The 23,102-nt window shown below is 34.7% G+C and overlaps 1 protein-coding gene across 2 annotated transcripts in view; it reads right to left on the bottom strand.

Annotated features, from left to right (window-relative positions):
• Positions 1-9,144: 9,144 nt before the first annotated feature.
• Positions 9,145-23,102, bottom strand: part of DPH6 (diphthamine biosynthesis 6) — a gene marked incomplete at its 5' end in the record, with an annotated part of 217,059 nt that continues 203,101 nt past the window's right edge. The window contains 2 exons of one of the 2 annotated variants that reach the window (XR_014326080.1): positions 9,145-9,285; positions 12,481-12,610. Of the gene's footprint in view, positions 9,286-12,480; positions 12,611-13,665; positions 13,679-23,102 lie in introns of those variants that run through there. The other variant, XR_014326081.1, reaches the window with a different exon arrangement.

Genomic DNA, 23,102 nt, shown 5'->3' on the forward strand with positions numbered 1-23,102 from the left:
CATTTTAAAAACCTACTTAAATATCTCACATCAACAGGATTCTATATATATTTCTAAGAAAGATCAGTTACCTTTTATTTTTCAACTTTTATAAGAAATTCTGTCCTTTCTTACAGCCATCAACCAGAAGACACAAAGTAAAATAACATGAAAGTAGAAATAGAAAATTAGTATGGTGCAACAGAAACACATATATTGTTAGATCTCAAGGGTCAATGTGGTAAATCAAGTTCTGTAATTTTTTTGATGGTTATTCTGTAAGTCTTGTGTTAGGTAATGGTATTGTTGGAACAGTAAGCCTTTAACATCTGTGCACTTTGGATCACCTTAAGCCAGCTGGTTCCTCTCAAAATTGCTCATCTTTTGTTCTTATTAAGTTCTGACCTGGGCCCCTAGCCTTAAGACAGCTATGTGCTTTCTGCAGCCAGGATATCCTCTTCAAGACTGTCAGACAATTTCAAATGATTGATGTGCTAGTCTGGTGCTCTGGTATTTTTCCCTTTTGTAAGTCTCCAGTAAATCTACAGCTCATTCTATAAGAATGCTAATTAGGTCTACTCTTACTTAACTTCATGCACATTTTTCTTGTTTTCCTGTATCTTTGGAGGCAAGCTTGAAATTTATAACACAGTGTGTTTCTAAAAAATTTTTTTACAATATTACATACACATAAAACACATTTTCCACCAAAGGAAGCAATTCAAGCAGTAAACTTAGTTGACTTTCTTCCCTCCAGAACTGTGCTGCATCCATTGGACAAACCTGAAGCATGTTTCCTAGGTCCACTCTGAAAATTAGAAATCATTTACTCACTTGCCTTTTACTCCTTTTCCCTGTTACTTCTTACTATTTTTACTCTTACTTGGATGGCGCTCTACCCCTTCCCTCATGATCAGAGGCAACCAGTACAGGAGGCCTTGGACTCCTTCATCTCTGAAGCCATTTTGGTTCTGCTCCAGAGGATCACTGAGGGAATCTCATCTCACAAAAGCCATGTGACTAACTAAGTCACAATCTTCTATCAGGCAAAGCCCAAGCAAGGCAGAATCTGGCTCTTTTAGGTTGTCAAGCTTGCTTCTTTACCGTAGAGATGTTTTCATATAAAGACAGACCTCCATCAATCTCAGGGCATTCATTTTAAATCTCCTGGCTTAACACATATTGTACCACGTTTCCCCATCTCATGACTGATTGTCCTTTTTGGGCCTTGCATAACCTCTCATTCTGAGGCTTAGAACTGAATTTCTGGCTTAAACTTTTTGCTTTCATTCTTGACCATATTTGGATTTTTTCCTCTAAATAAGTTACTTCCCTAGTAAACTGCTGGGCCACTAAGGTTCCCAGAGCCCTATAACTATACGGAACACATACAACATGTGCAATCTGAGTCCAAAAGTAAGACCTGGGTATCTTTTTTTTTTTTTTGTGGGACGCGGGCCTCTCACTGTTGTGGCCTCTCCCGTTGCAGAGCACAAGGTCCGGACGCACAGGCTCAGCGGCCATGGCTCACGGGCCCAGCCGCTCCGCGGCATGTGGGATCTTCCCAAACCGGGTCACGAACCCGTGTCTCCTGCATTGGCAGGCGGACTCTCAACGACTGCGCCACAAGGGAAGTCCCAGACCTGGGTATCTTACAATGGATACCATTGGGTTAACAAACACAATTGGAATACAGATGGATGATTGGGAAAAAAAATATATCTATTTAAAATTTACTTGTATGTAAGACAATATTATTCTGAGAAAAAATACACACTGAAGTATACGAGTAAAAGATCATGCAACTAACTTTTAAAAGGTTCAGAAAAAAAATGTGTGTGCACATGTATACATACATACATAAACACATTCATAATATATACATGGTATATATATATATGTATATATATACACATATATATACACACATACATACACATATGCAAAGAGAGAGGGAGAGAGAGCGAGTGAGCACACTGATCTGATAAAGGAAATGGGGCAAAATGTCAACAACAGGTGAATCTGGCAAGAAGATATATAAGTGTTCTATGTACCATTCTTATTTTCACAATTCTTCAGTGAGTTTGGAATAACTGCAAAATAAAACCAAAAAGAAGCAAAAATTGTGCTTCTGAATGCCAATAGCTTTTACATATCAAGATAGAGTCAACTATGGTGAGGGGATGGAAAAGACCTGAGGAAGGCAGGGGAATTTGTGCAAGAGACAGAAATCTCTTAATTGAAGTGCCTGGTGGTCAAAAAGAGAAAGAAAATACTTGGAAAACTCATAATTGGAAGGGCAATTCCTAAATAGATGAGAGTACATTCATATGCCCAGAGAAGATTTCTTTATTCTTTATATACCATAAACATTAAGGAAGTGAAATATTTGTATTTTATGGGGATGTGTAAAAAATGACTTTGTGTATTAATGTCTATGCTATTTGTACTTCTACACACTAAATGTAATACATCTAACTTGATTGTAACAATAAGAGGATCAACACTATGGATGGAGTTAATATGTGCTTATCTGAAACTTAGCAGATAACGAAAGAGTGCCAAAATAAACAAGCCGAAATGAGAAGGGACATTCAAAGTACATTATTGTGTTACTGGAACATCTGGTACTAACACTGTCAAGTTTACATATGTTCTCAAATACTTATTTATGTAACAATCAAATGCTAAGCATTCCAGCTGCACTTGTAAACTTTTTATGAACTGAAGTCATACGCACAAGCTCAGCTAAACATACTTGACAGAGGGAGGAGCGTGAGGAAACTGTTAACTCTCGGAACTGAAGTTTCATTGCAGTACGACCTTCTGGCAGTGTTATGGACCAGTGTTTGGTGTGACAACTAAGCTGCTGGCTCATGTGAGATTCATTTCATTCTAGTAAGTAGAATCAGAAATATCCAATCAATGGGTCAAAATCATGATTTAGCAGCTACCTTTTCTGGACATAAGTTAGTCAGGAAAGAAAATCATATACAGGTTAAAAAAATAAAGCAACATGATGATATTGAGTCATTAAGAAAAAAATATTTGATACTAAAGTGAAAAAATATTTTCCTCAACACATCCTAGAGCTAGCACAGGTAGGCTGATGGACTGTGGCAACGTATAAATTAGAAAAGATAGCATAAAAAGAGGAGGCGCTTCTGTATGGTAATCATCTGATATTGCTCCTAATGAAAATTAATGTGTGAAACTTGCCTCCTTAGCGACCGGATAAACAGTAACTATCTTAAACCCATTTTAAAGAGTACAAAGGCAAGAACAGAGGGAAATAAGTATTTCTACGCTGTTTTTCTCTTCTACTAACAAAAGAAACTGGATACACATTATATTTCCCTAATCATTGTTTTGATCCAATTTCTAGAGTATGCAATATTGCAAAAAGGAACTCACATAGTTCTTTAATTTATGAACAGAAGATCTAAAGTGATTTCTGCCAGGTTGAGGTTAAAAGGACATATTTTGGGGGAAAAATATGAATCTCCTCCCCCCTTGATCTGACCAGCAAGATTCTGAAAGTTTCCTATAGAATCAACCAGATGTTTCAGAGTGATGCATTGATCTTGAGGTGTGAAAATCTGGAATCTATGTGATCTTCCTGCATGCACTTTACTTATGCCAGCACTTGCAATCACAAATCTTGGGCCTAGAAAAAATGTTTTCTTTCCCCCGTGTAGCTTTACAATAGTGGCTTTCAACCTTAGATATATATAAAAAATCTCAAACCTAGGCCCCTCCCTAGACCAATTAAGTCAGAGTGAAACTCAGGAATCAGCCCCATGTGATGGTGCCAAGACTGAGAACACTGCTTAGAATAAGGATGGGCATTCTTTAGGGATCATGGGATTAGTTTTGCAAATATAGCATTTTTGCAAAATAATTTGGAAGCACTAGGTGCTCTCCATGCTCTGACTTTTAATTAGGTCTGGAATCTGGGATTATTAACACAACAGCTATGATTCTTCAAAATATACCTCTTCTCCCATTTTGAGAATACCTTAAGGGCTGGCAGGCGAGGACAGGTAGTCTAGACTTCTAAGCCCTACTGTTTCCTCCATTTTAGATGAAGAAGAATGGAAAAAGAACAATGGATATTTATCATTTTTGAAAAATTATGAAAAAAAGTAGTAAATTTTGCTTATAAAACTACATTGTTCAATCATGAAGGTGATGGAGAGGGTGGGGTTTAAGTGGGATCTTAAATCATAAGGAGAACAGGACTTAATAATGTTTTAAAATTGCCTTTTAGAAGCTTTTGAAACAATGTGGCATATATATGCAAATTTCTGGGCAAACAGTATCAGCCAATGGAATAACTAGAATTCAACTTCAAGAAGAGTGACTCTAAGTCCCCCTCTGCCTGGACAGTTCCAGGTTATACCTATTGTCTCAGAGTATTTACTAATAGTACCTTCTTTGATGCTCAAAGCATCCTGTTTGGATCATAAGTTACATTATAAGGAATTAGAGAGTTTTTATTGAGCAGAGAACTCAGTCTAAAGTAGAACCAAGATACATGAATTACATATAGTAAGTACTCAACAAACATTAGCTGCTATAAGATTATTGTCATTATTATTAATTCACAAGCAACAGGTTTTAAAGACAGTCTATGTATGAAAAGGAAACAAAAATGCACACCCCAATATTTCAGTCATATCTCTACAACTGAATATTGTTTTTCTCTACATTCCCACATGTGGTCATGTAGTGTCATCTGAAAATAGATGGCAGTCTTCTTACTCTTTTTTTGTATACAAAAATGTAATTCAAGATAATTACAAAAGGCTTTTTGTCTTCAAAATGTCAGAGGGATTTGTATAATGTAAAGATAGCTTTTAAATTATTACCAAATATGGCCTTTCTTATGATTATTATTATCCAAGTTTAGCAAATTACCTTCAATGCTTTGGGACAAGAAGGCAAAAAAATAAAAAAGACAGGAATGGCATTTAGATCTGCTTTAAATACAGCTATCTGAAGTGTTCTCTTGTTTTGACTTATTCCAGAAGGAAAACTTAAAACAATGAGTAAATGAGTATAAGTTACAAAGAGGCATATTTTAGCTCAACATAAGGATTTTTAAAATAGAGTTGTCCAACAGAATGGTTTGTTTCAGGAAATGATGAGCTCCTTTGCTGAAGATATCCAAATTGAGACCGGATAAGCATATGCCAAGGATGCTGCAGGAAACATTTCTGCACTGTGTGGGAGATTAGCCAACAGAAGATGATGTCTTAGGTTCTTTCCAATGCTAAATTTTATAATCTTATGTCTATTCCAAACATTAATAACTACTTTAATGATACAAACTCTGAGGGCCTGGTTAAGAAAATGAAAAAGAAGAAAAACAAACAAATAAACTTCTCTTGGGTTCCAGGGAAAGCAGACTATATGAAGACGCTTTTTTTTAACGCTAAGATAAGAAAAGTTAGTACATTTTAAAAGTATATGCTTTATGATGCATGCAATTATTTTATAAGATATAGTACAAACAATAAAACATGCATTTCTACAAGTAAATGAACTGAAGAATAAGAAATCATTTGCTGAATTATTAAATTACACCAAACAAGAGAATAAGAAGCTAGGCAGAAAGCCACTGAAGGACTTGCTGAGCAAGGTTTTCTATAGTTTTACAGTCCTAGGGGGACAAAAACTATAGTTCAGAAACTTCCAAGGGGGAGAGATCTTAATTAAAAACTCCAGGATCTCAGTTAGAAACCCAGGTTTCTAGAAAAGAAACTAGAAAAGCAGAGACAAACAAAAGGTAGATTGAGCATCACCAAAACTGCAATTGAGTCCTAGAATTAGAATATGGTAATCTGCCAAGATTCTATTGGCAAACCAGATCCATAGAGAAAGATAACATTATCCAGAGCCTCTACAGGTTAGCAAACATAATATTTGATACTAATAAAAAAATAAGAAAACAGACATGACACAAAATAGGACAGGAGAAAAAATCAGATCAATTGATGACCCATTTATTGGAATTATCAGGTTGGATAAAGAGAGCTATAATTAGGTTCAAAAACTAAATAACATGAAGAATTTATAAATTCTAAAAAATCAAATAGAAATTCTGGGACTAAAAATGTAATAACTGAAATTTAAAACTCAATAGGTGGCCTAAAGAGAATGTTGGAAGATGAAGAGAGGATAAGTGATCTGAAAGAAATATCAGAAAGTATTTGGGTTGAAATTTGGTGAATAAAAGAGATGAAACACTAAAAAGTTTATAGCTTTAATATAAGATGAGTAAAAAAGTATACCTAATTGGCATCCTAGAGGAAAAACAGGACAGGAAAAATAATTGAAGAAATAAAGGCAAAGAATTTCCAAATTGAAAGACATCAAGTCAAAGAAAACTGCAACAAGTCACATCATAGCAAAACTGCTGAAAAAAAGACAAAGAAAAATATTTCCAAATTACAGAAATAAGAATGATAGTTGATTTTTCAATGGTAATAATGAAAGACAGATAATGGAATGATATTTTCAAGTGGCTGAAAGAAAGCTGTCATCCTAAGATTTTATACCCACTAAAAATATCCTCCAAAAGTGAAAGTGAAATAAAGACATTAGCAAACAAACAAAAAAGCAAGTGAAATTGTTGCCAGCATATGCCCACTAAAATAAAAACAAAAATGAGTTCTTCTGGAAAAAGAAAAATAATTCCAAGGAAACATAGAAATTCAACAGGGAGAGTAAAAACTGGGGCTAAATATAAATGAATACTGACCATACAAAGTAGAAACTATGATGTGTTCTGAGGAATAAAACATAGATAGGACTAAAATGTTTGATAACAAAAACACAAAGAACGGTGATATATGGACTTAAATATTCTAAGGGCCTAGGATTTTCCAAGAAGTTTTAAATGTATGAAACTATATTAGGTTGTAATAAGTACAAGTTGTATGGTGTATTCTTTGGGATATGTACTAAAACATATAAAAGAATGTATACCTAACATGAAGAAAGTCTGATTAACCTTAAATAATGTAAAGAAGGAAAATAAAGAAACATGAAACCAGTGAGAAAAGGAGAAAATATTGGGTTGCCCAAAAAGTTTGTTCTGGTTTTTCTGTAACATCTTACGGAAAGACCCAAACGAACTTTTTGGCCAACTCGATAGTTAGACGATATGTATAAACACAAATCCATGACTAATTAAAAGTAACTGCTCTAATTAAGTGGCAAATAGTTTCAAACTGGATTAAAATTACAGCTAGATGCTACTTATAATGGATATTCTTTAAATATAAGAATAGAGAAAATTTGGAAGTAAAAGGATGAAAAAGTACATACCATGGAAACACTAACCAAAAAAATCAGTGCAGTGCATTTATTTTACTTTGAAAGTGGATGTATAGTAAAAGGATATCCATCAGAAAGATAAAACAATTCTAAACTTGCTTTCACATATCTTCAACTATCTAAAGCAAAACTGACAAAACTTAAAGGAGAACATAAGCCCATACAACCACCTCTCTCGATTACTGGTGAAGAAAGGAAAGAAAAAAATCAGCAAAGCTATAGAAGATCTAAAGAATATTAAAAAAAAAATTAGGGCTTCCCTGGTGGCGCAGTGGTTGAGAGTCCACCTGCCGATGCAGGGGACACGGGTTCGTGCCCTGGTCTGGGAAGATCCCCCATGCCGCGGAGCGGCTGGGCCTGTGAGCCATGGCCACTGAGCCTGCGCGCCCGGAGCCTGTGCTCCGCAATGGGAGAGGCCACAACAGTGAGCGGCCCACGTGCCACAAAAATAAAATAAAATAAAATAAAAAAATTAAAGTATAGTTGATTTACAATATTGTGTTAATTTCAGGTATACAGCCTAATGATTCAGGTTTTTGCAGACTGTATTTCAATGTTACAAGTAATTATAAGATATAGGATTTAATTTCCTGTGCTATACAGTAAATCCTTGTTGCTTATCTATTTTACAAATACTAATTTGTAACTGTTAATCTCATACTCCTCATTTGTCCATCCCTCTTCCCTCTCCCCTTTGGTAACCATAAGTTTGTTTTCTACGTCTGTGAGCCTGTTTCTGTTTTGTATATGGATTCATTTGTGTTAATTTTTTAGATTCCATGTATATGAGACATCATATGGTATTTGTCTTTCTCTGACATTTCACTAAGCATAATATTCTCTAGGTCCATCCACATTGCTGTAAATGGCAATATTTCATTTTTTTATGGCTGAGTAATTCCATTTTATATATATATATATATATATATATATTACAACTTCTTAAGCCAGTCATCTGTTGACAGGTACTTGTGTTGCTTCTGTGTCTTGGTTATTGTAAATAGTGCTGCTATGAACATTGGGGTGCATGTACTAAAGAATACTTTTTTTTTTTTTTTTTTTGCTGTACGTGGGCCTGTCACTGCTGTGGCCTCTCCCGTTGCGGAGCACAGGCTCCGGATGCGCAGGTTCAGCGGCCATGGCTCACGGGCCCAGCCGCCCCGCGGCATGTGGGATCTTCCCGGACCGGGGCACGAACCCGCGTCCCCTGCATTGGCAGGCGGACTCTCAACCACTGCGCCACCAGGGAAGCCCTAAAGAATACTTTTAATAAACCTTCCTTAATTGGCATATATACAACCCTGCACCAAATAATAAAAGAATACATACATATATGAATCATTTACCAAAACTGATCATGTGCTCGGCCATAAAGCAAGCCTCAACAAATTGCAAGAGACTAAAATTATCTAGAGTACATTCTTTGACTATCATTTAGTTAAGCTAGAAATCAATAACCAAAAAATTACAAATATATTTGTTTCATATTCCAAACTAAGACTATAACAAATTGGAATTAATTCATACTTATTTTCAGTTAATTACCAAAAGAATTTAAATAGTGTTTTAACTTTTCATAGATGAAATAATATATAGAATTGCTTTTCTTAATTATTTTTGCCTATATATCAAGTTCCCCTTTTAAAGATGTCACTATATATACTTGGGATCACTAACATGATAAAGATTATAGTTGAATTGAAAACTTTGTTATTAAAAAAGAGCCAACTTGTCAACTTCCTTCACATATTTAGTTGATTGCCACAAAAACAAGAAAACATGTCTACTAACCTTGATAGACTATATGGTCCAATGCTAGCAGGTGCCCAGTGAGAAATATTCTGAACATGCAGAATCTCTTTAGGGTGAAAGAGACCATCATCAATCTTTATGTCACCCTAGTGGATAAGGCAATCTATTGAGAAAAGTACTTCTTCTGGCAACATAGTTTCTACACATACTCTGAAAAATAAACCAAATTTAAAGGAACAATGTAAAACAAAAAAACAAAACTAAAACCAAGAAAATCGATGTGGAAAGGATCTTCTCTCATTGTTGTAGTTCAAGGTCACTGACGGAACCTAAACATTAATTTCTTGTCCCTCTAAAAATTCTACTGAAGTGACAGTAGGAATATAAATCTAAAAATATATCTGTAGCAATGCTGCAAAGTTAGAGGGTACTACCAGCATGCAAGAATAGGAAGGAATTTATGGAAGGTATAAAACAAAATTGGGAAAGAAAGATTAAGAAAGAATTACACAGTAGAATCATCCTGAAGGCAGGACACTGGTGCAATTGTTCTACCACCCTAGCCAACCAGACATAACCTATTCTTCTCAGTTCCCTGCAGTCTTTTATCTTGGGCTTATTTATAGACTCCTTTTGTTCTGAAGGATATTTTCCATCTCTATGGAGCTGCAGGCTCCCCTTTGCTGGTATATGCCATCAATCTTATCCTATTTGCTTTATACCTTCCAGAAATTTGCACTTCTGATGGCACCCTTCCCTGCTTTCTAAAGTTGCTATGGATTTATTATTGTTTTACATTTCTTCTGTCATTTCAATGAAATTTTGGTAGGATAGAAAGATAAAAGCTGTCAAAATATGAGTCAGCTTCCTTGAACCAGTATATAAATTTCTATGTCAATTCACTTGAATTATCTGAGCAATTAAATAAATGTAATCTGATAGCACTTCCCAGTTTACTGAAATGGGAGCCATCTGTCTTAATTCCAACTCTCCACTAATGTTTTAGTAAATTCATCCAGACTCTGCTTTTTCAATCTTGCTTCAGCATAAGAAGCATACCCCATCCCTTCTCTACTCCTACCCTCTTTTGTATCTCCAATCTTTCTCCTGTGGGCTCTTCTTTTCTCTTATAACAGATTTTAAATTTCCCTATTCTAAAAATATCTCTTCCGTTTCACCTCCCTCCTACCTTTCACAGCCCTCACATTAACTCCTAAGCCCAAAGAGCAATAAACATTGCCAAACACTCACCCTTGAGGAAGCCTTCCTGGGAGTTCCCTGATCCCAACGCTACTGTGGTCCTTGTCCTACCTCTATATCAACTCTTTAGTCTGAAGGTAGTGGGACAGTGGGGATTCTCTCAATGTTGTGTGGAAAGGGTACTAATGCCAAAGACAGAGAAGAATCATGGAAATTGATCAGAAATAGGAAGATAAGAATGAAAAACAATGTTGAGGCCCTCATAAGTCAAACCTATGTTCTTTTCTTAGTCTTCATTTGTAGTAATGAATACTACTGAACCCTGACTCTCGTTGAAGGTATCTTCCCTAGGATTCCATGGTCCTACTTGAACTCGGTCCTCTTCCTACCTCTTGGACAATTCCTTCTTAGTCTGAAGGGAGTCATATAGTGGGGTAGGTTTTTACAATAGGGAGGGCAATCTGTAGGAGTGTCAAATATATATATATATTTGAAATTCACCAAAACTTTGAAGGAATAGATGGAAAACAGGACAAAGCCTGAGAAAACAGGGTTGGAAGCAATATGAATTGAAAGGTGGATTTAACCAGTTAGTTGGGAAACAAAGCAGAAATAACACTTGGTTTCAGAGCCAATGAGGTCTGAATAGGAAGTTGTAATCTTAGTGCTGCCTACATGGTGGAATGGCTGGCAGATGTCAGGCGCTTAAGCCCTTAAGTGTAGCAAATCAGATGAGCATTTCCAATCTCATCTGCCTAATGGGAAAAGAGCTTCTCATATATTGAGTCACTGTCCTCCACTGGTTCTGGGGGCAGATGGGTTAGCCTTCTCATGGCTGGATGCTGCTCACTGTGGCTACCTGGAATGGGCCTAGAGCAAGGCAGAGATCTTGGAGAAAGTACCAATTTCCCTGCTTAATGCCACAATATTCTTTTATCCCGTGCCTACTAAGTCTTAAAGCATTCTCTCATCAGTAAATTCTTTTCTGCTTATTTACTTCTAGTGGGACATGGGTTGTTTTATAGAAAAATTATTTTTATCTCTGAGTGTGCCATGGAAAAAGTCTTTTTACTTTCTTTTGTTTTTAAAATATATGTCCTTAGTATAGTGTTCTGCATCAAAATTAAATAAATACCTATTTCTAGAAAACTTTCTATAAAAACTTAACTTTTCTGTCAAACAACTGGAATTTCTTGAAGCATTTTATATTGTACAATCAAAACCATTTTTATTTTCTTCATTTTTTAAAAATAAATAAATAATTAATTAATTTTATTTTCAACTTGTTGGGTCTTCGTTGCTGTGCATGGGCTTTCTCTAGCTGCAGTGAGTGGGGGCTACTCTTCATTGCGGTGCGTGGGCTTCTCATTGTCGTGGCTTCTCTTGCTGCGGAGCACGGGCTCTAGGCACGCAGGTTTCAGTGGTCGTGGCTCACGGGCTTAGTTGCTCCGCAGCATGTCGGGTCTTCCTGGGCCAGGGATTGAACCCATGTCCCCTGCATTGGCAAGTGGATTCTTAACCACTGCGCCACCAGGGAAGCCCTTCTTTCACTTTTTAATTTGAAAGTTATATATTCCAAAATAATTGGAAAAGATAATTAAATATTAGCAAATTGTCCTGATTAGTCTTGTGCAGGCAAAACAACAACAAAACATCTGATGTTTGGTTGTTTAAGATTATGTCTGAAACCATTTATTTTAAGGATAATTAAAACAAGGCCAAATTAGACAATTTGAAAATGACCATACACTGGAGGTATAGAGATGAATTGAGGGAGTAAAAGGAAGAGTGTACTGGTTCCACGAAGATTCATTCTTTACCTCACTGCCAATGCCACTTTCCAATATTAATTTTTCTCTCCTCATATCCCAGAATCCCTTTATTTCTTAAGCCTTACCATGAATGTGTATCTCCATTTGTGAATTACTGACAACTGTTGTTAAGAAATGGTAAGAACTGGTAAATAAGAGAGGGAAATAAAAGAAACCTGTGATAATAAACCATGCTAGAAAACATGAAAACCACATAAATTTGAAAAACAACACAGCCACTATACCAATGGGAGAGAACATGATAACGAACAGGTTTCAAAGTCAGGGATATCAGAGCATGAACCTTGAGTGAGGATTAAAGGAGATAACCAGAGAAATGCCTGGTATCAGGCATTCAGGCAACTTTCCCTTCATGTAGCAGTAAGTTACATACCTTGCAGGCAGGCAATGCTTGAAGGTGGTCACATATGCTGAGTTAATAGATGAGAAATCTTTCATGTTTTTCAGATAGAGATGGACCAAAATAATATCTTTCAATTCCAATCTCTTAGATTTAATAGTAGCTGCAGAAGGAAACATATATCCATAAGTTTAGGAAAACTATGAAAATTATTAGTGATATCTTGAGTAGATTTTATACAAAATACTTGCCATTTATAATATTTATATTCTTGACAATGGATTAGTGTGATTGCAGTATTTGGTGATGGTATAATGCAGAGGTTAGCAAACTTTTTCTATAAAGGACCAGATAGTAAATATTTTAAATTTTGCAGGCCAAGAGGCAAAATTGAGGATATCATCTGGAACATAACAAATTATAGAAAATCTAACAAAATGTAGAAAACAAATTGCTTTGTTTACAAAATTCAAAATGTAATAATAGTAATTGAGATCATTAAAAAATACATGTCTACTAATGAGAAGAATGAAGTTCTCTTTTTTTTTTTTCTTTTGGGATAACATTTCACTTAATAAGGGTTCAGAGTTAGTATTCCCTGGCATCAGTTGCAAATGTTCATTTGTAAAAATCCTTCTTAGCTTGTAGGTGGTATCAAAATGGCAGCAAGCTGGCTTTGGCCTGTGGGCCTTAGTTTATTGACTTCTACACTAATGGTCTTTAAAGCTACCATAATTTGGCCTTTTATAAAACATGAAATGTGACTTTAAACTTTAGGTTTTAAGAAATAAAGCATCTGCAGCTTATCAAGGTTTTTTTCCTGTATAAACTTCATGTTGATAAGATTAAATCAGTGAATATATTTTAAAGTGTTACCTTATGCAAAAAAACCCCATTGATTTTTATTTCAGAATACTTCCAATGAGTAATATCAATGATTTTAATACCTTATGTCTTAGCAAATGATAGCCAGAGTAAGGAAATAAACCATTACCGAAATGTCAATTAAAACAAATTGATCTAATTTCTGATGCTTAAATTGCTTGTAATGTCCTCTACACTAGATCTGAGCTTTGGACACTTCCCAGTTAGATCCACTGAAAATGATAGATTATAAATACTAAAAAGTTAATACCATTTTCTTAAGGATTGTTGATTGTTTCCGTATACTGTTATTCCTTACTTTCTCCAAAGTTCTGGAAATGAGATAAATCTTGATTGAACCAAGAAACTAAGAGGATTTAAGAAGATAAAGAAGTAAGAAACCAGAATCACCATCTGTTGAGACTGAAGATTACTAATAAAACAGAAAAGGGCAGTAAAATTCTTGGGATGAACTGAATCCTGGGATGATCATTGACTTTATGGGACTTAATTATTAAGGAACTTGAGGGAAAGTACCTCTCTTTAAGGGTGTTCCAGTTAGAACTTCGAATTTCAGGCAAAGAATGCTTAGAAGATAACTACACAGCTAATCATCAATAAAGCAGATAAAAGAAGTAGGATTTAATATATACTATATATTTTGAATAGAAGAAAATAGAAAACAAAATAACCTTCAAAGAGCTCCGTATGAAGAACTTAAGCTGCTTTTAAAATTAATATTATTTCATTCTTATACACTGAAACATTAAGTCAAATATAATAATCAATTTCCTTCATGTACCAGTAAACAGCCATTCTTGGGATGCCGCATTTCCTTTTTTTTTTTTTTTTGTAGGCCACTAAGCTCATTAATTCAACATTCACTGGCTATATTCTTTCTTGAAGTACTAAGAAAAATGAATGTAAATTATTCTGAAGTGTTATAGATTAACATGCAAGTTAATACTTAAAAGTGAACCAAAGTTTAAAAAAGGTAAAGGAAAATCCCTAAGCAAATATTAAAGATTTAGTATCAAAAGCTAAAAAAGAAAAATTCCATTTTTGAGGAACTTCTTGCTTCAAGAATTATGAAACATTCGACTACTGGAAGATTTTCATTTTTTGTACATTTCAAAGAAAAACAGACTGCTATTTTTCTGAGTTCAAGTAAAATTCTGTGGAAGAGTAGAGATTCAGCCCAGATGAGCTTTTCCTATTCCTTTCTGTTTGGTGATCCTTTGATAAACATGACACCCAACAGCATTTATACCTAGGAGACAGAGGATACAACTACCAGGCAAAGGATTTAAAGTTCCCATGTCAGAATCCCTCTACAACTTCTCTTAGTCTAGAAGTACAGAGAATTAGGAACTTTCCTCACTCACATCTTTGGTTTAAACAGTGTCCGATAGCTGCAGAGAGATTTTGAATTGGAACTCATGTTACACAAAATGTATCTACATTTGGGACTTGGGGCTCCCAACCCAAAGCTATTCCTTGAGGAAGATGTGCAGGTTATAAGGGTTTCCTGCTCCATTTTCCGGCAACACCTAGCTGGTTTGCTTGCCTACTAATAACACTTGGGATGGAGCTGCTTCCACTTGTGATGTGTTTGGAGACACATACGTCTTTGCACTGCCATGTGGGAAAATCTAGGGGTCCTGCTAACATGCAGCTACTCTCAAACTACAGTAGATAACAGATAGGCCAAAAGGTCCACTATTATACACAGCTTCCCAGAAGTTGAAGGTCATCTGTTACTGTGACCAATCTCTTTTTTCTGATCAAGTCTATACTGGGTAAATGTGCCAAGGAATGCAACTTTGGGACCATCAAGATACTCTACTGCTTTTTAATCCTTTGGAGATTATCCTTCCCATTATTCCATTGTACTATCTAGGTTCATGACATTTTAATGCCAAGAGTTTTAAGCTGAGGGATTTCCACATAGAAACCTAATTTTCATCCTAAAAATTAATTCATAAGAAAAAATTTTATTTATTTATGCACCTGTAAACCTCTCACTCCCAAAATGATTTGAGACAGCCACTTGTGAAAATTTACCTTGCTGGTAACTTTGTTAGTATCTGTTATCACACTAATGTTATAAACAAGAGATAATTGACCAAGACTCTGAAAGTGCTTAGTCTCTTGCATTTAGAAGATTATTTCAACTAGCTTATACTAAAACAAACAAACAAACAAAAAACTGGGTTATGGATATTTGAGTGTGTTTTTTATATAATATTTTTGATCATTTTTGTATGTCTTGAACATCCCATAAATTTCAATAACAATAAAAAGCTACACCATATTGGTAAAATAAAAGGCATTAATAATAGCCAGTTTGGGCAAGTTTTAGCAAGTGTGAGTAAGCTGGAACTCTTATGCACATTTTAGTAGGCATATAAATTGTTTCAAACTTTTTGAATAGCAATTTAACAAAGTTCATAGTCCATATTTGTAATATGAAACATAAAATACAGCTTTTGGAAGACAACATGGTCTTCATGATCTTGAGATAGGGAAAGATTTTTCTTAAATGAGACACAGAAAGCATTAACCTTAAAAGACAAGAAAAGGAATGAATTGTTCATCAAAAGACATCATAAATAGAGTAAAATGGGAAGCCACAGTATCTGACACAGCTCACATCTAAAATAGAAAAAGAATTCTTACCAATTAATTAAAAACTATGACAGAGGGGTTTCCCTGGTAGCACAGTGTGTAAGAATCCGCCTGCCAATGTAGGGGACAGTGGTTCGAGCCCTGGTCTGGGAAGATCCCACATGCCGTGGAGCAACTAAGCCCATGCGCCACAACTACTGAGCCCACGTGCCACAACTACTGAAGCACGTGCACCTAGAGCCCGTGCTCTGCAACAAAAGAAGCCACTGCAATGAGAAGCCCACGCACCACAACAAAGAGTAGCCCCCGCTCACCGCAACTAGAGAAAGCCCGCACACAGCAATGAAGACCCAATGCAGCCAAAAGTAAATAAATTAAATAAATAAATTTATAAAAAAAAAACTATGATAGATAATCCTGTAGGAGAATGTACAATAGACCTAAACAGACAAGTTACAAAAGAAGATATCCAAATGGCTAGAAAACATGATCAGAGAACTACAGATTAGAAATATATTGACATACCACTATGTACTCACCAGGATGGCAAATATTAAAAAGACTGACAACACAAAGTGTTGGTGAGGCTATGGAGCTAATGGAACCCTAATACACTGCTGGTGGGAGTTCAAATTGTTTTAAACACTTTAGAAAACCCAGCAATTCTACTCAATAAAAATGAATACACATTTGAACCAAAGATATGTACTAGAATATTCATAGCACTATTATTTGTAAACCCATAAAATACCCAAATGTCCATCATAAAATGGATAAATATAGTACATCCACACAATATGAATACTTTTCAGAAAAAAAAGAAAAAGGAAAGTAAAACCCCAACCATTTATACAACAATATGGATGAATTTTATAGCCACAATGTTGAGTGAAATGAAGTGGAAGAATCCAGGCACAAGGAACACATAAGAATAAATAATAAATACTTACTTTATATAGAGCTCAAAAACAAGCAAAACTAATTATCTGTGGTATTAATTGTGAGAATGGTGTTCACTGTCAGGAAAGGGAGAAGGAATAGTGACTGAGAAGGGCACAAAGCTGTGAGGAGGACTTCTGCAGTCTTCATAATGTTTTATATTTTGACTTGGGTAGCAGTTACACAGGTGTGATCACTTTGTGAAAATTAACTAATTTGTATATTTGAATTGTGCTCTTTTTTGTGTGCTAATACTTCAACTAGAATGTAAGAAAAAAAGCAGTTTATGGATGTCCTAACAGAGATCCTCTCAATATCATTTAATTCATCCTGAGGCGACTGAACAGACGCGTTTCTTCTTGCTTCTCAATCTGTACTGCCACCATCTTCTAATACGTTTTGGTTGTATTATACCTGTGTTACTTAATATTTTTTCTCACTGCCATTTCTGTATGACTGCATTTCTCTTTTTCCTTAGAGTGAAGAATGTAAGTCTGATAGCATCCAAGAGTCATTTTGGGTTGAAGTTTTTTCTGAATAATTTTATCCTTATTAACTGAAAACAATTTCCTTCTATTTTTCAAAAACTATCTCTCCTCTACCACCTATTTCTATTCTGTTTATTTGAAACTGGGACCTCCCCAATTTTTCTTCCATGTCTCTCAATTTTTCTCCCATATTTTCCAAACTTTTTGTTATATATTCTGGGACATATCCTTGACTGGTAGGAAGTTATCAGATTATTAACTTATTCTTGTGTTTTGAACTATATTATATGCCTCTGAACATCACGTTAACCTCAGGTTAAATATACTTACTTGTAGGAATCCAAATAATTTCTTGAATGAATTTATCAATATGTTTAGAAACATCTTAATTTTCACTGAATTTTTAAATTTTCACTCAAATATGTTATTTAAACATAGTGAAAGAATGAAGGAAAAATAATGAAGACACTGCTTCTGGATGAGTTAGAAAAGGATTTTAAACTCTCCCTCCTCAAATCTTGTATAACGCAGACATAAAGTAATTAAATTGGATTTTTAAAAAATCAGTATGTCAATTTCTGAATATGACATTTAAAAGACATTCTATTTAAGGATGATGTTATTAATGTGTAACACACTTTAGACATGTCATTTTCCTATGAATGCCTTTAAATCAGCTTTCTTATACAGAATTTTTGTTTTATGTCTGGATTGAAATATCTTTTGATTGTGTTAAAATGAACATATTTGTGGGACAAAAGCCAAGAAAATGTGTCACTTGGGGAAAGAGAGGAAAATATTTTGTTTTCTTTTTTTCTTGGGATATTTTTGTTTACAGAGGGAGCATAGGTTGCTATCAAACTTCCAAATCTGAACAGTAGAGGTGACTTTGTCAGCATCACTTTGTTCCCAAAGTCAGTAGCTTTCCAAATCAGTGCAGTTGCCAGCTCACCTCTTTACTTACTGCTACATTTAGACACTTTAACAAAAGTCTATTGTTCACTTTAAGTGGTATCATTTCATTTTTTTTTTTTTTATATTTCCTAGCTGAAATAACTTTTGGCATACAAATTATTTTAGGGGTATCATTTCATTTTTATGTACTGTTTGTCTAAGGTGAATTTATTTATAAGTAAGAATTAATGTTTTAAAGTGATTCTGCTACTGAATTGCTTTAACAACAGTGAGAAATTATTTTCACAGTCACTAATTAAAAACTAAATGCAGCACCAGAATCCATCCAGTAAGTATTTGTTTTGCTTCAGCACTGAGAAACTATTAGAAATCCACTGAAAGTAATTTATTTTATAAACTATGACAAATGTCTATACTTAAATTTCTCACTTAAAAATTTAAAGCTAAGTAGCTTGAGAAAAGTACCTGTATGTTTACTTAATCCTTCAATAACAGAATTAAAACATAGGTATATCACTGACTTAGGGAGAGGCCATATAGAACAGAGGCTAAAAGCAGAAGCATAAGGGCCAGTTGCTTATGTGTATCCCACCAACTGACTAGTAGTATAAACTTGGCCTAGATAACTTCTAGTTAACCCAGTTTCATCATCTGTAAGATGGGGATAACAGTACTTAACTCACAGGGTTGTTGTGATAATTGAGTTAATACAGGATCAGGCGTATAGTAAATACTAAATAAAATTTAGCTAATTATTCACTCTTTATAGTGAGGAGATAATAGAGAATTGTCAGAAGATGCTAAATCAGTAGAGATATAAGTGTATTGTATAAAGTCATGTCATCTTCCAAAAGACCTATAAATAGAAATTCATAGGAGTAAGGGGTATATGAGGAAAAGATAAACACCCCACTTTTCCTTAAATCCAACAAAAATAGGATCAAGAATATAATAAAGATACATGTATCAGTTAAATACAAAACCACTCCTTCTTCTCACCGTGCCTTCTGTTATTCTCAAAGCTTTCCAACAATTCCCTTTATGACTTCAAACATTTCCTGTGTCCTATCTCCCAAAGACTAAACATATACATGCAATCACATGAAGTTGAGGAAACTGTAGACCCCAAAAAGAGAAATAAAGGGTACCAAATGTAACAAACTCCTATACTTTTTCATCCCTTTGTGATTTTGCACTGGGTTATGTAAAAATTCCTCAGGTTAAGCTTCCAGTTCCCTAAGCTGATGTTTAGACCTGTTCTTTTTACAATTCATCCCAAACTAATATTTTTAATTTTTTAATTGAAGTATAGTTGAGTGATAATATTATATTAGTTTCAGGTATACAAACATAGTGATTCAATATTTTTATAGATTATATACCATATAAAGTTGTTATAAAATATTGGCTATATTCCCTGTGTTGTACATTATACCCTTGTATCTTATTTATTTTACATCTAGTAGTTTCTGTGTCTTAATCCCCTTCCTCTATTTTGTTTCAGTCCAATCCTTCTTCCCACTGGTAATGACTAGTTTGTTCTCTGTACTGTGAGTCTATTTCTGTTTTGTTATGTTCATTCTTTTGTTTTGTTTTTTGGATTCCACATATAAGTAAAAACACAGAATTTTGCCTTTCTGTGTTTGACTTATTTCACTAAACATAATACCTTCCAGGTCCATCCCCGTTGTTGTAAATGGCAAAATTGCATTCTTTTTTATGTCTGAGTAATATTCTATTGTGTATATATATTACATATATATGTATATATATCTCACATTCTCTCTATGCATTCATCTGTTCATGAACACTTAAGTTGCTCCCATATCTTGTCTTGGCTATTGTAAATAATGCTATGAACACTGGGGTTCAATGTTTTCAAATTTGTGTTTTTGTTTCCTTCAGATATATACCTAGGAGTGAATATTGCTGGATCATATGGTAATTTTATTTCTAATTTTTTAATATAAATGTTAAGAGTGGGCATCCTCGTCTTGTTCCTGATTTTAGAGGAAAAGCATTCAGCTGGAAAAAAAAATCTAGGTTAAGTGTATTCCTCTCTTTCTCTCACCTATCTTTTTTGCATAATTATGGGTATTATTTCCACTAGACTCTAAATTCTGTGAGTGCAGAATATAAACCTATTTCATTCTCTGTAGTAAACCCAGAATGTAGCATGGTACTTGGCACAGAATAGGCACTAAAAAGTGTTTGCTGAATACATGTTATGGAAAGAAGGAATCCTAGAGTTGGGCTGGACAAAAGAAGAAAAGGTGATAAAATAAAAAAGGTGATAAGAGGAAATAAAGACTTAAAATTATTTATCAAGAAAGATAAATCAAATAAAAAGTCATTTGCTGGACATACTACCCAAAGCAATCTACAGATTTAATGTGATCTCTATCAAATTACCCATGACGTTTTTCACAGAACTAGAACAAATAATCCTAAAATTCATATGGAACCACAGAAGACCCAGAACTGCCAAAGCAATCCTGAAGAAAAAGAACAAAGCAGGAGGTATAACCCTCCCAGACTTCAGACTATACTACAAAGCTAAGTAATCAAAACGGTGTGGCACTGGCACAAAAACAAGACATATGGATCAATGGAACAGGATAGAGAGCCCAGAAATAAACCCACACACTTATGGTCAGTTAATCTTCAACAAAAGAGGCAAGAATATACAATGGGAAAAAGACAGTCTCTTCAGCAAGTGGTGTTGGGAAAGTTGAACAGCCACATGTAAATCAATGAAGTTAGAACATGCCCTCACACCATACACAAAAATAAACTAAAAATAGCTCAAAGACTTAAACATAAGACATGACCCCATAAAACTCCTAAAAGAGCTCATAGGCAAAACATTCTCTGACATAAATCATACCAATGTTTTCTTAGGTCAGTCTTCCAAGGCAATAGAAATAAAAACAAAAATAAACAAATGGGACCTAATCAAACTTACAAGCTTTTGCACAGCAAAGGAACTGTAAACAAAACAAAAAGACAACCTACAGAATGGGAGAAAATATTTGCAAATGATGTGAGCAATAAGGGTTTAATTTCTAAAATATAGAAACAGCTCATACAACTCAACAACAAAAAAACAAAAAATCCAATCAAAAAATGGGCAGAAGACCTAAAAAGACATTTCTCAAAAGAAGACATACAGATGGCCAATAGGCACATGAAAAGATGTTTAACATCACTAATTATTAGAGAAATGCAAATCAAAATTACAATGAGGTACCACCTCACACGGGTCAGAATGGCCATCATTAAAAAGTCTACAAATAACAAATGCTGGAGAGGCTGTGGAGAAAAGGGAACCCTCCTACACTGTTGGCGGGAATGTAGGTTGGTCCAGCCACTGTGAAAAACAGTATGGAGGTTCCTCAGAAAACTAAAAATAGAATTACCATATGATCCAACAATCCCACTCCTGGGCATATATCCAGACAAAACTGTAATTAAAAAAGATACATGCACCCCATGTTCATAGCAACACTATTCACAATAGCCAAGACATGGAAACAACCTAAATGTGCACTGACAGCTGAATGTATAAAGAAGATGTGGTACATATATACAATGGAATACTACTCAGCCATAAAAAGGAACAAAATAATTCCATTTGCAGCAACGTGGATGCAACTAGAGATTATCATACTAAGTGAAGTTAAGTCAGAAAGAGAAAGAAAAATACCATTTGATATCACTTATATGTGGAATCTAAAATATGACACAAATGAACCTATCTATCTATGAAACAGAATCATGGACATAGAGAACTGACTGGTGGTTGCCAAGAGGGAGGACTTTGGGGGAGGGATGGAGTAGAAGGCTGGGGTTAGCAGATGTAAGCATTTATACATAGAATGGATAAACAGCTAGGTTCTACTGTATAGCAGACAGAACTATATACAATATCCTATGATAAGCCATAATGGAAAAGAATGTATTAAAAAAAAAGAACATGTAATTCAGTATGCATAACTGAATTACTTTGCTGTACAGCAGTAATTAACACAACGTTGTAAATGAACAATTAAAAAATCATCTGAAACTAGTGCTACAAAATGATTGCTAAAAAATGAAATTGAAGAATCCTCATAGATAACAATCTTTAATGTTGAGATTTTTTTCCTATGAATTGTTCCAGATTGGTAGGAACTAAATTCCATTAGTCCAAGCAAGGATACTTCCTTAGGAGTCAGTAAAAGATATTAGAATATATAAATTAATGGTTTTGAGGAGCACTTAAGCATGGCAAACTATACTATCAGATGATTACAATATACATTAGTTATATTCACATTCAGAATGTGTTGATTTCAAAGAATATAACACACAAATGTTATCTGGTAATATTTGCCATTCTTTAAAATCTAGGGAAATAGATTTGTGAAGGATGAGAAGAGTGTCAGCTTTCAAAAAAATTAATATAAGACACATGCATTCTCCATAAACTATTTATGTTAAGAAGCAACTCAGTCTTAATTTTAATATTACTTAAGCTCAGCTGTGAAATTTTAAATTCCTAAATTTAGATTTCTAAACTCCTCTGGCAAAATTTGTCTTCTTTGGAGGTTATTAAATCAATTAACCTTGCAAAGGGAAGGTTAAAAGGACTTCTGTAGGCTACAATCTCACAGCATGAAAGAGAACAGGCAGAAGCCTGAGTGAACTGCTGGTAGGGTTCAAGGAAAGGCTTACACTAGCAGATGATCAGCTCTGTTCTTGCTAAAATTTGGCAAAGAATTACACTGTGGTTTCTTCAGATGACAGCATCATAATTCATTTAGCTCTCCCCCTACCTTT

This window comes from Leucopleurus acutus (assembly GCF_964270905.1).
Source record: "Leucopleurus acutus genome assembly, chromosome: 1".
NCBI lineage: Eukaryota > Metazoa > Chordata > Mammalia > Artiodactyla > Delphinidae > Leucopleurus > Leucopleurus acutus.